At 39.9% G+C, this 17502-nt stretch overlaps 1 long non-coding RNA gene across 1 annotated transcript in view; it reads right to left on the reverse strand.

The window, feature by feature from the left end:
• Window positions 1-15371, reverse strand: part of LOC123588106 — a 28479-nt gene extending 13108 nt beyond the window's left edge. Inside the window, exons 1-2 of the long non-coding RNA XR_006707702.1 lie at window positions 15316-15371; window positions 6860-7144 (exon numbers count right to left, since the gene is read on the reverse strand). This is a non-coding gene — a long non-coding RNA (uncharacterized LOC123588106). The remainder of the gene's footprint in view (window positions 1-6859; window positions 7145-15315) is intronic.
• Between the last annotated feature and the right edge of the window lie 2131 nt (window positions 15372-17502).

Consider the following 17502-nt stretch of genomic DNA (forward strand, 5'->3'; position numbering starts at 1 on the left):
GAATTCTCTATTAAATGCAAATGCAATAATAATGCAAAAAGCCCTTAACATCTTTTAGTGAGTCAGTCAGCTCTTGGGTTAGCAAGTACACCCAGCACTAAATGACCACCCAAGGTTATTACTGTTGAAAAGGGAGAGAAAGTGTGAAAATCATCTCCAAAGAAGAGCAGGTCTGTATGAAGCCAAGCAGAAGCTTAGCATCCAGTCTTAGTACTCTAGTCTTAGTACTGCAGGTTTTGGGTGAAAAAACAATCAGGGTAGTGGACAACAAAAACAAAAAGTCTGTGAGAGGAAAATTGTGAGAATTCTGAGTACTGGGCTTTTAAGATTGATAGAGATGCTTCCTTGAGGTAAAAGAGAACTCAGGCCCTCCAGAGAAGCCCTGCTCTTGGGAAAAGTTGTCCGTATGACAGTTTCAGAAGGTCACCAGCACTAGATCCCATGACTTTCTTCTCATCAGCTCCAGTCTACTTCTGGCCCTAGTGATCTCAGAAATGCCAGTCTTCACTGGAATCAGGGTCTTCTATTGTGTGAAGCAGGGTCTGACCCTGACTGAGTTCCCACTCCTGCTTTTTCTTTGTGGACTAAAGTTTAGCTTCTTTCCCAGGTTCCACCATTCAGTGTTTTCCACTTTCTACTTTTGTCTTTGCTAGTCCCATCCCCTATAAAGGTCTTGCCTCCATGAGCCCAGATGGGAATGAACTCAAGATCAGCTTTGCTTGCCTCAAAATTTTCACGCCACCATATATTGTACAGGATTATCTAAGGGAGCTGGAGGGCTAGAGGACTGGTCTGGTGGTGGCACCAGAATCTAGGATAAAGAGAAACAATGCCAGTCTTCAGGTAAATTGAAAGAGCTAAAGAGGAAGACATAGGAACATAGGGACAGAGCTCTCTACCATCCACAGCAACCCTGGGCACCAGCAGAACTCCCCTGGAAGCCCCTGACAATGAACATCTCAGAGCTCATTAGCATTTTAAAGATACCTGGAAGCTTCAATCTCCCAGTTGGAACATGATTTCAAGTGTCAGCTTAAGGGAATCAAGGCATTCCCCTCCCTTTATTTACATGTAAAGCAGAAAGAAGGACAATAGTTACAAGTCGCAGTGCCCCTGGAAGAAGAAGGTGTGATAATCACAGGATAACATTATCCCTCCAGAGCACCTCCTAGGCTCATCCAGCTGTTGCCCTCAGCTAGCCAGCTGCTTGGAGGACTGTCACATTCGGGATGAAGGTGGAAGACATTTTTAGGTTTGTTGATAATTGAGTGAAGCAGCAGGTGGGAGATAATTGCACTTAAAGGCAGGGCCAGCACACAGGTTTGGACCTCAGGCTAATCCTTCAGATCCTTTGAACTGAGTGATTTTTTTTCTCTTGCTGGAAGAAGAGGAGAGAGAATTTTCCTATGAGAGCTTCCAAAGGAGAGAGGAGAAAGAAAAACTGTGAGGTTCTCACCAGGTGAGAAGAAGAAGGAACTCTCAGCTGCCCTTTGTTGAGTTTGAATATTCATCCCTCTATGTACATGTAGTGCAGTCATGATGCCCACCAATTGTGGGAAGGGCAAATGATGCTATTGCCACAGAACTTCAGGAAAGATCCAGATCCTTGTCTACCCATTGGTCTGCAGCTGGAAAAATATACTTTCTCATCAGCCTGGCCTCAGTACAATTCAAAATCCTCACATAGAGCATTTTCTATAAAACAAATAGAAAAGGAAAAGAATAGAAACAGCTCTGTTAACAAAATAAGGATGGATTTTGCTTACTAACTTAAAGTTCAGTCATAGCTGTGGCTATCCCTACTCTCTTTGCTCATCTACTTCTGTCTGGGAAGGATACTGAAACGTCCCAAGTCCCGCAGACTACCAATCCAAAGCAGAGTTTTGTTAGCACTGACCCCATGAGAATGATGGGACACAGTACCCCCAACCTCTGGTATTACTGACCCAAAATGAGAATTCTCCATAGTCTCCTTTGGCTGTGAGCATGCTGCAATTGAAATCTCCAGTCCCTTGAAAAGGGAAAGTAATGTGTTATCTGCCCTGTAGAAGGTCTCTCTTTGTCTTTGGAGCATCTTAAATTACCTTCTTTTTTAATTTTTTTAATGTTTATTTATTTTTGAAAGAGAGAGAGCACATGCGTGCAGGCGGGGGAGGGGCAGAGAGAGAGAGAGGGAGACACAGAATCCAAAGCAGGCTCCAGGTTCTGAGCTGTCAGCACAGAGCCTGATATGGGGCTCGAACACACAGACCACAAGATCATGACCTGAGTGGAAGTCAGATGCTTAACAGACTGAGCCACCCAGATGCCCCTTGGATTATCTTTTAAGTTGCCACTTTCACACCCTCTGATAGTCTCTTTGACACCTGCATTTACAATCATTCCTCTAAAGCAATTTTCTCTGTCTGGGTGGCTTGTCCAGACAGAGCACATCCACCTGTCTGTCACTAGGCTTCTTCACCTAGTGTTCCAAGCTTATATTCAGGGTTAAGGTCACTGACAGTTATGTGGGCTCAGCAGTTTTTACAATCATCTCTGAAGGCTGTGTGTCTCAATCCAAGTTCTTTATAAACTGAGGGATGTCTCTAATTTCATATTGTTACAAAGTAATAGCTCTACTCAGCCTACCTTTCTCTAGCACTGACTAAGAGATGGTTCCCAGATGCAGACACTCTTACTTACAGGAAGAGCTCTCTTTAGGATATTTGGAAATTGTCCCTTCCCCAATGGTCTCTGTGCTTTGAAGGCCCATGAGGCTTGTGCATGTTGGGAGGGTTAGTGGAGAGGAGTGATATGAGGTTGTATTAATCGGGGTTTAGTGAAGGAAATAGTATCATCACAATTGTCATGGAATAAGGAATTTCCAAAAAAGGATTAGACCCTATGTGATTGAGGGAGTCACTGGAAAAGTAAAGGTTTAGAGTTGAAGGGTCAGAGAGAAAGGTCCTTAACTAGCATGGTATGCCTGAATGAATTGGAGCTTACAGGAACATCTGGAGGTTAGGAGTGTCTAGATGCTGTAGTCCAACTGTGAAGAAGGCTGTAGATGTCTGCAGAAGGCATTTGGCTCTGTGTAAGTACTACCTCTGTGAGTTTGCAGGAAAGGGTAAGATGGCAGACCATGGATGCTATTGGTCAGCAAGTCCACCAGTTGAGATCAAGAATAAATTGAAACCCACGTGCACCTCTGTGTCTATCTTTCATCACTTCTCACTGACAACCTTCATTTTCTGTTTCATATCCACCTCCCAAATCTCATGCAACTTCACTTTTGAACCCAACCCAGAAAACCTTAGACATTCCCCGAGATTCTGGGAAATCTAGTTTCTAGTGTAACAAAATTGGCAATAGAAATCCAGTATACTTGTATCTACTCTGTAGTCCCTCTCCACTGTCCCATCACCACCATGACTGAGGCAGGAAGTGGGTTTCCCCCAGACATCCACAGCTCTCCCAGATTTAAACACAACCACCTCCCTTTAGTGATTGACATTTGTTTAAACCTGATTTCACCTAGGTTCAACAAACATTAAGGAACACAGAATGTGTGGATACATAGTATAGTTTCCCTTGAGAGTTTCATTCTCTTGGCACAGTCTGGTTGCAGATGTCTGTGGGATATGCCCATAGGATATCCTATGGAATATGTCTATGGGATATGTCTATGGAATATGTCTGCCAACATATCTTCATCTGGCCTGATTCCCATCCTCTCACTTGCACTTACATTTCCTGAAATTTTTCTCCTGAATACTCCTAGTAAACCAAAGAGAGGATCTATAGAGGGCCCTTTGCTGGTTCTAAGTTTTAAACTGAGAGACAGAATGAAATAATAGCTGTCCCTACCAACACTTGCAAATGCCGAGGCCAGAATTCAGGAGCAAGTTATAAGACCAAATAAACTGGACCTTCTTGCTACAAAGTCCCAGTAGCTTTCATCCCTTCTCACTGTGACTTGCCCTAAAATGCAATTCTTCCCCATGGGTGCCCTCACTCTTTATTTATATCAGAACTATATCTCACTTTCCTTTTTATTTCCCAGTCTTTCCCAGTCCCTTTCCTTTTCTTCCACCTCCTAATTTTTTTTTCTTCTCCATTTCCAAAATCCACAGCCCTTGAAAAATCCCTTGTGAAAAATGAATACAGTGTTTCTTACTGTGATTGGTGGATCCCCTGTTTTGAAATCCCCATGATTTTATTAACAAATTCTGGGTCCCTGTTTCAAATCCACTAAACCAGGACCAGGTGATGGATGGGTCCACAAATCTGAATCTCTAACATACATTCTAAATAATTCTTACATAAACCCAGTTTTTAAAAACACTGCACTAAAGGCTTTAAGAAAACAAATTAATATCATTAATGGTTGGTTCCTGATACCTTATCCTTAGGCCATGAAAGTAGTTTACCCTTATTTTATTTAAATATCTCCTAATTGCATTATTCAATATGTTGTGCTTCTGTTGAAAATAGGCTTGAGCATCTAAGAGGACCAGCATAAGACCACAGTCATTTGGAAATGGGTGTTACTGGAAAGGGGTCGTTAGGAGATAGAGCTGGGTGAAGGGGTTGGGGTAGAGGTGTCACACTAATAGTATTCATTGGGAAAAGGCCAGGACTTCATTCTCTTGCTGTTTTCCCCATAAGACATTTTCTGCAACTTTGGAGATGATAATAATGCTCTGTTCTTTTTCTAATTGTCCAGGCTTCCTGAATATCTTAGTTTGCTCAGGCTGCTGTGACCAAATACCACACACACAGGAGGGTGGAGAGAGGTTTAAACAACAGAAATTCATTCTTCAAAGTACTGGAGGCTGCAAGTCCCAGATCTGGATCTGGAAGGGTTCTGCTTCTAATGAAGCTTCTCTTCCTGGCTTTTATACAGCAATCTTCACATGGCCTTTCCTCTGAGTGCACAAAGAGGGATGGAGCTCCATTGTCTCTTCTTTTTTTTTTATTTTTTTAATGTTTATTTATTTTTAAGAATCAGAGACAGACTGCAAGCAGGGGAGGGGTTGGGGAGGAGCAAGAGAGGGGCTGAGAGAGAGGGAGACAGAGAATCTGAAGCAGGCTCCAGGCTCCAAGATGTCAGCACAGAGCCCAACATGGGGTTTGAACTCACAAGCTATGAGATCATGACCTGAGCCAAAGTCAGATGCTTAACTGACTGCGCCACCCTGCTGCCTCTCCAGTGTCTCTTCTTATAAGAACACTAATTCTATGGATCAGGGCCCCACCCTTATGACCTCATTTAACCTTTATTACTTCTATTAAAGCCTCTTCTCCAAATGCAGTCACATTGAAGGTTAGGGCTTCAACATATGAATTTGGGAGAGATCCAAACATTCAGTCCATAATACTGAGCTTAATGCTGGAGCTCCAGAACAGGTGGATGGCTTTCAGATGAAAAAGAATCACAAGTTATCTGCAGAGGACTTTGGGCATAAGACAATGGGTTCTTCTGAATGACAGACTCAGAGCCTCCTTGTAAGAATTCTTAACATGATGCATATATCACTGCATCCGTCAAGACCTCCACCTTATCACAGAATGCTTCTCTCAGGCCTCACCCCAGCTTACCATACTTGCAGGCCATTCTGTTTGGAGTTAACAGTGGCTCTCTCTTCTTTGTCCTTGGCCTTGCCCTCTCTCCTAAGTCGGCAAAAATATCTATTGCAGGGTTTCTCAACCTTGACAGTATTAACATTCACGGATGGACAATTCTTTGTTGTGGGTGGCTATCCTACATATTGCAGAATATTTAGCAGGCTCTCTGACCTTTACTCACTGGATGCAGATAGGACCCATTCCAGTTGTGAGAACAAAAAATGTCTGTACACGTTGTCAAATGCTGCTCTGGGGATGAAACTGCCCATGGTTATGAACTATTTAACCTAAACATCAGCTTCTTCATTTTACTTGCATTTCTAGGGACTCAAGTACTCATTCAACTTAAATCTTGAGCTTTAGATAGCCTGATTTCTGTTCTGTTTTTTATCATCATTAGGACTCTAGGAAAAGTATAATATTGTGCCAGTCTTCTTCTAATGCCACAAAGTGTGACCTGAGAACCTCTGAGGCATCGGAAAGAATGTGCTCAGAGAATTTATGACTAGGGACACAGCAATGCTATGAACTTAGAGAAATGATTTGCCCTTGAATATTTTCATTTATAGAATGAGGAGGATCTGATTAGGGCTCGTTAAGTTCCCTTGCAGCACTAATATTCTATGAAATGTTCCAATTTCTGTGTAAAGCATCAACAGACATTAAAAACAATTATACTTCTGACCCACAGTCTGGATAATTTAACCAAATCTAAGAGTCAAATTTCCAGGATGCAAGAGCAATAAAAGTTATAGCCCCTGATCTTTTAAGTAGCTCAGCATGTTGGTCAGAAAGTTCTTGAGTATTACAGATGGTGAAGTTCAGTAGTTTACAAAGAGATGAACAAATCAGGGAAGACTTCACAGAGGAGATGAGAATTAAGCTGAGTCTCAGAAAACTATTAGGAAAAGGAGAAAATGAAAAGAATACTTTGAGTTGCTTGCACTGGATCACAACTCTGTGCATTAGAATCACCTGGGAAGTTTCTTCACTTCCCTCCCCTCCCCCTTGCTCAGGCATCACCAAAAATCCATTAAATCCAATATCTAGAGATGAGGCCTGGGCATTGGCATTTTTTTCAAAGTTCCCTAGGTGATTCTAACCTGCAGGCGGTGTTGAGAATAACCACTAAGCTAGGCAAAGCAAGATGAGTAAGGCTTTCATTATTTTAATATGTTATAATAACACTTAGCACCTGCGAGGTCTTTTCATGCTCTTGGCATTTAACTTGAAGCGTATATTAATTACTTACCAAAAGAAAATCCCAAAAGGCCTCTCCTTGGCCCTGACATTAAGCAGGAGCATGAACACCTGGGGGCTCTATGGGTGCCTCTGTTGGCAAATGCTCACACCTGTTCTTCCTCGCCCACCCACACAGTGGTAAGAATGAAAGCTCCTCCAGTGCACTCCTCCAGCAGCCCGCACATGCACGTGTTGCAGGTGCTTATCAAGGTGTAGGGCAATGTATCTGTTCCTCTTCATTTTCCCCCAACAGATGGTGCAGTAGTATGCACAGTGCCCAGTGCATTTTGAATAGCTGGAAGAACAAATGAATAAATGAAAGAAAGTCAGCCAAGGATACCAACCCAGTTTCAATATCTCTTGCATTCTGGAGAATTCATTCTCATCAATTCTCTGACCTCCTGGACTCTAGATCTGACCTGGATAGCCAGATGATACCTTCTTGGCCTCTATTGTCTTTACTGTTCACATTGAGCTTCACCTCTCTCCTCTGTTAGCCCATGGAGTGTGGAGAGAATCCTCAACTTTCCCAGTTTCCTCTGGAAGCAACTCTTACCCGCCAGACATTGACCAGACTGCCAAGTTAGACTCTAGGCATGGTCTCTATACCTAGGAGAGCCTCCAAGGTACCACCAGTGCCTCAGAGAAATAACTGATTTTGAGCATCTATATAGAATGAACTGACAGTATACTTATTTCATGGGCAAGGTACTTAAATTTCCACTTTGAAACCATTTGCCCCAATATATTGAGGGCTGCTACGGCAAATATGAAAACCAAAGTATTCATAGCAGTTGTACAACTGCTTCACGTACTCATGCAGGTTTTTCTTCTGGACTATTCCACAGCCTTCTTCATGGAAAAATTATCCCTTGTCTTTCTCATATCATCTGAATCATTGAACCTAATCTTGTATTTTCTTTTGGTCATATTATCTTTGTCTCCCCCGAAAATTATAAGCCTCTTGAATATGGACACCTTATCTTTTTCTTCTCATACATCCAGCATAGCAACTGGAATGTAAACTCCATGAGACAAGGGGCTGGCTATTTTATTCACTGCATGGTCTTCTTAGGCTTCTTTTAGCACATAAAACACTTCCTGAAATGTGATAGACAGCAAATGAACATTTGTTGTATATGAAGGTAGTAACATGAGGATGTAGTTTTACTATTCAATGTTTACAGTTCCTTTGATTTGATAATTTATAATGCTTCCTATCTCTTTTCAAAGCCAATCGTGGACAAACCTCCAATTTAGGCTGAATATACCATTGGGAAGTTTCTCCCAAGTTTCCTTTCTGTACCCTTTTCTTAACAGCCAAGTATCTATATTCCTGGAATTAAACCTGGCTACATAAACTCATTCCCTGCATGAGGCTGGCCTTATCCTACAAAGTATCACTTTGAATGAGAGATCACTGCCTTTCAGCCCAGTGAGGTCCACCATTTGCATTGGCTCAGCTAAGTCAAGTTTTGGAGAGAAAATCATTACATAGAAGCATGTGTAACTAACATACTTCTACTCTATTTCACAAGGTGTCTGCATTTTCAAAAATATTTTTTATCCCAAAAGAAATCTTCAGAGATGGGAAAAATAGTCGTAAACAATTGTAGACTTATGACTTTTTTGGCTAGAGATACTTTTTATTGGAAACCGTCTTCTATTATAACTGAGAATGCCCTTGTTTTGGTCCTAGCTGAATAATCAAAGGCTATCACTTTCCCTAAATTTCAAACTTCTTATCAAAAAGGTGACGATATTGAGCTACAACATTAGTTTTCAAATACACAATCTTCTATTTCTCTTCCCTAGGATGGGGTGTTACATGGGCAGCTAAGAGAGACAAGGATCAAATACAAGGATTCATTTCCCAGTAAATTGAATGAGTAGCATCTCAACAATGTATTTTAATGTGTAGAGATTCTATTACTATTTATTAAATACAAATTCATTTTAAGAAAACCTTACTAAATGTAGAGTATTTGCTGTTATGCATGTTCTCCCTTATAGGATACAAACTATACTAACAGACTCCTTTTCATCAATACTGGTAATCATCAGTCTGAAGAGTCACTATAGATCCTTCCAATTGTTTCAGGGAAGAAAATAGAAGCCATTCTGGAAATATAAAGTTTTATATAAGAATTATGAGCTTATACAGCTTTTGTAAGAGCTTGGAGAACAAAGTTCCTTGAAGCCAAAGCTGAAGATTTCAGCCTGAATCCCCAAAATACAATTTATAAGAGCTTGCCAGAAACTCCATTAAATCCACAAGAGTCTCCTTGAAGCTCCCACCAACAATCTCAATCTGCAGCAGTAAACAGTAGTTCTGAAGAACTCACCGGAAAACTCCTGCAGATCTCACATTTATTCACAGATCTGGTAGCAATGATCTCCAGAGAATAGTGACTTCTCCTTCTCTTTTGTCTCCCAAATCTATGTAAGTGGAAAATGCTAAACTAAAGTTATATACGAAAAAAGATCCTGGGGGGCGCCTGGGTGGCGCAGTCGGTTGAGCGTCCGACTTCAGCCAGGTCACGATCTCGCGGTCCGTGAGTTCGAGCCCCGCGTCAGGCTCTGGGCTGGTGGCTCAGAGCCTGGAGCCTGTTTCCGATTCTGTGTCTCCCTCTCTCTCTGCCCCTCCCCCGTTCATGCTCTGTCTCTCTCTGTCCCAAAAATAAATAAACATTGAAAAAAAATTTAAAAAAAAAAAAAAGAAAAAAGATCCTGGGAAATGCAGACATTGGATTTTCCTCTGCAAAAGAGACCTTAGAAGGGTGTGATATTGGTACCAAGTTGACAATAGACAGTCCGGTACTACAGACAGATGACACCATTTGTCAACCCAGCATCCATTCCTACATGCCTATTTTGCCCACTTTAACCTTCAAATAAAGTATTAGCATCATTTTGACCTGTCACAGTGCAGTTATATATCATACAATCATCAACTTTTGCTCACTCTTTGCCCAAAAAGTAGACACAAAACCCTATATGTCCTTTCATCTTTCAATAATGCCCTTCATTTTAAGACTCAGACAAAATTTCCATTAGTATCTTGTAATTTAAGCCCTGAATTATAGGTTAACCTACAATTAACATATATTAGAAATCGCAGATTGGGAAAGTGAAAGGAAAGGATAGGTAAACATGTAAAGTACATAAAAGCAAGGAAGAAAATATGCATAACTCCAAAGTTCTCCTTTCTGATGCTGATCACATATCCAGGGTTGACTTAATAATTTCCTTCTTACACCATACATTCCATGTTTCCTTTGTCCTCATTCAGCACCTCAGCTTTTGATGAATCTTTACCTGGCAGGGTACTCTATGACTGGTTGTCAAAAAAAAAAAAACAAACAATGATGGTTATAGAAATTCCACTGAGGGCAGGGAAATCAAATACAAACCTAGGCTACATCTATTTTAGTAGAGATACCTTGTTACTCTTGGTGGGGAAGAGGTTCAATCTAATCACCTGTTTGAAACCACATAAGGGTTTCGTTGTTGATTTTTCTATAGGCAGGTTTGGCATTCAGCTATGTAGCAGATAGATCAGGCTTAATGAATAAAGGCCATATTGTTGACATCATATATAACTCCACCCCTGCCACTATGGGCCCATTGTTCATGAAATCATTGAGCAACACTGAGGTATCAGGAAGGAGGCTAACTGACACAGCAGCGTAGGTCTTCTCAGCCACCTGAACTTGGGGAACCTCTTACCAGGAGTTACTATCTGGTGAGCATTTATTGGGACATAAATATCGCCATATTTTCTGTGCATTCTGTGAGACCTTTCCACCAACTTCTCCCACAGACTTTGTTATTACCAACATTCTGATCTTCTTCCTACTAAGCCCATGACCACCTAGCTTAATCATGCCTGAATAAATGTGTATCCTTGATCATCTTTCCTATAGAAAAAGTGAACAAAGAAATGAAATACTCAAACTTCTGCCCACTTGTAGAATTTCTCTTCACCACTATCCTCAACTACTCTCCTGAGACTGGCCATTGTACTCACTCACCCATTTTTTGGGTGGTGCTACCATACTGTGCAGAATTATTTATAAAGCAGGTCTATTTTATTCTTCCTTAATTGGCTGGAAGTAGAGAACTTCCCATGAAGCCATACATGTTGATTGAGGAAGAGTTATTAATGTGGCAAAAAGAAGCGCCATGAAAGTCTAGGTACATTGTTAAAATTGCAATGACACATTGAAGCTCCTAATATTAAGAGGTGGAATCTATTTTCCCATCTCTTGAATCTGGGATAACTTAATATCCTTGCTATCAAATAGAATGTGGCAGAAATAACTTTGTTTTGGTTCTGAAAATAGGCCTCCAGAAATCTCACAGCTTCTACTTGTATTTCTTGGAATTCTGTAATCTCCATGTGAAAAATCCTGGGCTAGCCTGAATAAGAGATATATAATAAAGTCACCTCAAATGTTCCAGCTGATGACCTGTGAACAGCTACACAGGTAACTGAGGCCAACCTAGATCATTCAGCTGCCAGGTGACAGAAGAAGACATATGAGCAAACCCAGCAGAAAGATCAGTGAAGCTGGCCCACAGATAAAAAGACTTAAGTGATCTATAGATCGTTAGAGATGTAAGATAAATAAATGGTTGCATCTTAAACTGTTAAATTTGTTTTTTTTTTTTTTTAGTTTTTTTAATGCTTTTATTTACTTTTGAGACAGAGAGAGACAGAACATGAGCAGGGGAGGGGAAGAGAGAGAGGGAGACACAGAATCTGAAGCAGGCTCCAGGCTCTGAGCTGTCAGCACAGAGCCCGACGCAGGACTCGAACTCACGGAGTGTGAGATCATGACCTGAGCTGAAGTCAGACGCTCAACCAACTGAACCACCCAGGCACCCCTTAAACTGTTAAATTTGGAGATTCCTTGCTATGAAGCAAAATTAACTGAGATAGAGACGTCTGGGTGGCTCGGTCTTAAGCGTCCAACTTCAGCTCAGGTCATGATTTCACAGCTCGTGGGTTCGAGCCCCACATTGGGTTCTGTGCTGACAGCTCAGAGCCTGGAACCTACTTCAGATTCTGTGTCTCCGCCTCTCTCTGCCCCTCCCCCCACCTCTCTTTCTCAAAAATAAATAAACATTTAAAAAAATAAAAAATAAATTAACTGAGAGTCTTGGTCATATACTCATATACCTCAATTATGTATTCAGAGTCTTATCAAGCCTGAACATGTATATTTTATTTCCATGTTTCTGAGTATGCCCGGATTAATGACTTTGAAAGTCACATAGTAACCAATTAAAGGTAGATCATGTCACACAGCAATTTAGTATCCCATGATTAAGTGTCTATCTCTGCCAGAGCCCTGTAGAAAACAGAAGTTGCTTTCCAAAAGAATCATAGTATGTGCCCCTGTTCCCCCCCCCACAAAAAAAAAAATCCCAGCATAACTTTGTCCAGTTTCCTAAAGATTTGGGCATGATTCTCCTGTTGATATTACATAGTATCCCCTATCTCTTAAAGACACTTGGAGCACTACTGGATCTACTTGGTCCTATAACTCAAGAAGCAGAGCACCTCCTGCCTTCTAGAAAGCTTTATGTTTGTTTATCTGGGCCCAACTCAATACTGGTAACAGATAAATGGGTCAGATTAGCATGCACTCATGTCTATCTGTTATTTCTAGAATTCAGAGGCCCAGAGATGCTGTGCCCCTTTCTTAGAGGTGATAGGTACAAGGTGCAGGAATTTTTTCTTCACCTTGCAGGGAAATCTCAATATGCCCCAGACCACCAAACACCTAAAAACTTCCTCAAAATGGAAGATATCTGAATTTTTACGGCCATTATTTTCCACCTTTGTGGCTTCCATATGATTTACTAAGACATCTATCTAGGGTATTTGCTGCATTGTGATCACCATTTCTAAGCACCATAATATCATTCATGTTACAGATTAGCATCATTCCCTGTGTAATGGTGAGAGAATCAAGGTCCCTGCATGCTAAATTGTGACGAGTTGGTATCATTTGAGGTAAGACAGAGAAGCTATACTGTTATCCATGCCAAGCAAAAGCAAACTGTTTATAGAATTTTTTTTTTTTTTTTTGCTAACAGGTATAGAAGATAAAAATAATCACCAAAGCAGCAATAGCAGAATGCCAGACATCAGGGATTTAATTGGCTTGTTCAAGCGCAAAACAATAATAACAAAAACTACAACTGAAAGAGCAGTTACATCTGATGAAGCCACTTGGTTAAGTTTACAAAAATTGACGTTTATTCTCCAAATTCTCTCTCTTTTGGGCAAGGCAGGAATGCATATCCCAAATCTCTGAACATATCACTAATCTCTGAAATTTTTCCTAGTGTGTTATATTGATTATGGTTTTCTACCAAACTACCATTTGGTTCTTATCATTGTACCTATCTTTCCAGAGGTCAGGAAGCCAACATGGAAGATTTTGCCACTTTCTAAGTGTGCTTATTCCAACTACTCATTCAGAAGCTAGGAACATAACTAGTGGTGTTTGGGGTATCACTGAACCTATTTTGAAATAGAACCTAAGCCAAAACTCCATTATTTTACCTGTATAAGCTTCTGCTTTTTACATCTGTAGACTAAAAAGACATTTTGAATCCTCTAGAATTGGCATTAATTTAGATGTCAAGAAATCACTCAGAATTCTAGGCATTCGTCAGTGTATCATCACATTTATTAATGACCACAACTCAATCTGAGGAAGAGCAGGAGGAGGATACATGATATAAATGTTGGAGCAGAGTCCTTCTTCGCTATGGTCACAAATTTTCCTTTACTTAAGAATCACAGGATCTGTGGAGTTGAGTCTGATAATTGGGTCAGGGGCTATGACTTTCTACTGTGATTATGCCAATTCAACCTTAAACTCTTTATTCCCTGGTCTAACACCTATAATCTATTTCTACATACAAACTACTATAAATTGACAAAATATTGAAATTCTTCTTGGGTATATGGAACTTTCTAATCATAAGTTATGCTTTATTCTTATCCTCCTGGGTTTTACTAGGATTTAAGTCTAATTATGGTTCTGGAAGTAAAGAAAGGTAGTCCATGGGTCTAAAAGAGAGTCTGCATTTCTTGCAAGGTGAGTGCCTGAATTAAAATCACTATGGTGTGGTCACGTAGGAAAAAAAAATAGCGATGGTTCTGCTGGCAAGGGAGGCCCAGCAGGTTTGGGGTGTTGATACTTAAATTCATTGAAATCTGCCCAGATTTCTCCTCATGATTTTCAAGTTTCCATTCCTTCTTGGTAAATGCTGTAACTTTAATATAAGAGACCTGATAAGTCTACACATTCACTTTGAATTTCAAATTACCCACTCACAGGATTATATTTTTTATTGGGTTTCAGAAATATTGGCCAGTGGCTACAAGATAAAGAATTCCTCAAGACTGTAACTAAAGTCATAGTCTTTGTTTCTTATCCCATTCCTTGAATAACTAATTTAAAACCATGGTACTGAGTTTCTTTTTCCAAGCTTTACATTGCACTCAAAAGAAGCTGGCTCTACTCCACATTTCTTATACTATTTATTTCCACCATGAAATTTTATTACTATTACTACTATTGCTACATAGCCTACCAAAGTCTTGCCTCCTGAGGATACATAACTCCAGGAAATTAGAAGTGATAATGTAAATAAGTGTTTTGCTACTGCATATTATGGACTATCTATGACCCATCTTCCACCTGCACTGAAGTTGTTACTGCCTCCAATTATAATCCTATGGGAGAATCAATATGACAGTTTCATCCTTAATGTTTAATTATCCCAGAACCAATTTGAAAAAAAATCTGCTAGTTAGAATTCATTCAAAAAATACAAGCCACTCTATTCCATGTATAAAGAATATATCAGGAAATAGGGGCTTATCAGAAGAACTTAGAAGCACAGTTTGGGGAAGCTGACCCTAAAGATCTTACCTGAAGCACCAACGCAGAGAGTTTCAAGAACTTTCTGGAGAACTGTTTCAATTCTCAACAATCCCTCAGAAGTTTGTCCCAAATCTCTCAGTTCTCAGAAGTAAACCAAGTGACTTCTCTACACCTCACCAAGACCTAACCTTCAGTAATTCATCTGCCCCTGAATCTGGCTGTAACAACCTCCAAAGAATAGTGACATCCCATTATTTTCTTGTTACCAAATAACATGTGAACATCTCTCATTGACAAACTCTAACTTGAAACCACAGAGAAGTCTCTCACTTCCTCTCAACAATGCAGAAGACACCATAGAAGGGGATAGCAATTATACCAAGTTTGCCACAGGCAGCCTGACACAGTAGTCTATCACTTTCACATGATACCTTTAAATCAGGAGTTAGAAAATGGATCTCTGCATGCTAGAATTTTCACTGACTCTGCTTCATCGGTCTAAATCTTACCAAAGCATCCCCATTGAACATGGGAATTTTTCTCAGCCACTCACCTTGCCTACCTGCCTTTCCAGTCCAGCCTTGCAAAAAAGAGTCTGCTAAAAATCTGTAAAAAAAAAAAAAAAAAAAAAAAAAAAAAAAGTTTTAAGTGTTTTAGTCATCCCAGGTGTTAGTGATGTTAATACTATTTCTATGAATTTTCTTTCTTCATTTCAAGCTAGAAAGACATTCAGAAGCTGAAAACAGAAGCTAATATTTGGAACATGGCCGAGTCACATGAGAACCTAGATTCAATTTAACTGTACTCAAGGGCATTTTTTATTTACATAGAGTTTACCTAGTATGGGATATAGGCTAAACAATTAGATTTTAACAGATTAGATTTCCCAGGCAAGGTGTTACCAAGAATTACAATGAAATGAATTGTCTTGGCTCATAACTTTACACCTTCTGATCTATCTAACTGTATTTTTCTCTTTTTCCTGAGATAATATTTATCAGAGCATATAAATAAGCCAAAGAATGAAATTTTTATTTTAGAAATAGAAGAAACCAAGAAGACTAGGGAAGATTGCTCACTTTTTAAAAAATACTTTTAGAATCGTATGGATATATAACCTATTAAAAATAACATAAAATAAATACAAATAGCAGAAGAGATTTAGATTTGGGTTCAGCCAATGTTTTTCTTGTCTGTACCAATTCAATTAGTCAGTAGTGGTAGCTAAGAAAGCTGTGTTAAAAAGGATTCTGAGGTTAAGGCCTAGCTCAGGGGGAGAAAGTAACATGATCAATTAGTAATGTCAGACCACAAGCCAGGAGGAGAGATGGTAACGCTATACGGTTGCCATATTTCTGACTAGTTATGAAAACCTTGCTAACCAATAAAAGTTAGCACATTTGTCCATACAGTTTTCTCTAAATTATGATTTTATGTCATTCTCAAAAGTCACCAGGGAGGAAAGCAGTCCAGATATTATTATTCACATTTTACAAAGGTGAACTCTAAAGCTTGGAAATCTTCAAAGTGTGTTGAATTGCAGGTAACTTGTTGAAATGATCACTTCTAGTAAACTAATATGTGGCAGGACCCACACCAAAACACACTGTCTGGGTCACGCATCCAAGCGTTTTTCTAGTAGTCCATGTAGTATGAAGATAACTGGTTTACTTCTTTTTAGAAGCCAAGAAGAGGCATGAAAGTGACTCTTTAAAGGTATTATAACTATTTCTCCATAGGCTAAGGTGTAATAAGTAAGACGGCATCTAACATTGAAAAGATGTGAGAGCATCACGGGCTCATTCCTTATGTCTGTCCTTTAAGGCCAATGTATTGTTTCATGGGGACACATATAACTGAGGGCTGAATGTTTGACCTGGTGACTAAGAGCCTCAGCTAGTTAAGAAAAGGAGGGGATTGGGGGGAGAAAGGAGAAATAGCAATGCTGACCTAATTTGTGGGGATGGAATTACCCAATTGAGTGTTGTAAAGTACCTTGAAAAAATGTGGTATAAACGCTCACAAATATAACTACCAAAGCCAGCTTCATGTCGTTATGCCATGTCAAAGTTCTCACAGTATTGATCAGACATGCCTTGCCTGCCTGTCCACTTCTGTGAAGCAGCATGTTAAAAACTAACTCATCACCACATCCATTTTCCCACACCTATTCCTGCTCTCCTTGAATTCACTTTTTCATCTTTTTTTCATGGCCTTAGTTTCACACTATATTCAATTATGAAGAGATGTTTGGTCCAGTCATCAGCATTCCACAAAATGTCATTAAACCGTAACCAGGTTCCTTCTTTCTTTATGATCAGCTTTCTTTTGTGGCTGTCCTACCTAAGCACAGTAGCTAGGCTATATGCCAATGGCTATCCAAAAAATGCCAGTAAGACACTAACACCTCATAACTGTCTAGTCTTTTTATTTCTGCAAAGCTACTCTCATAAAAACTATATGAGAAAGTCAGGGCAGGGCTGATCACTATGGGCAGCTGAGTTAACCAATACATGAATAGTTTAATGACTCCCAAGTTCCTATAAATATGAAAGGGGGCTAAAATACTCAGCTACACAGTTAGGGCAAATTAGTACAGTGCCTGATAAATCATAGACCCTCAATAATATTAGATGAATTAACCTATGAATGAAAGAAATAATTAAGAAATGAAAGCATGTGGTGGAGCTCTCAGCCCAATGCTCTTTGCACTTCATCATACTGATACTGTATTCTGTAT

This window comes from Leopardus geoffroyi, chromosome D3 (genome assembly GCF_018350155.1).
Source record: "Leopardus geoffroyi isolate Oge1 chromosome D3, O.geoffroyi_Oge1_pat1.0, whole genome shotgun sequence".
In the NCBI taxonomy this organism is placed as follows: Eukaryota; Metazoa; Chordata; class Mammalia; order Carnivora; family Felidae; genus Leopardus; species Leopardus geoffroyi.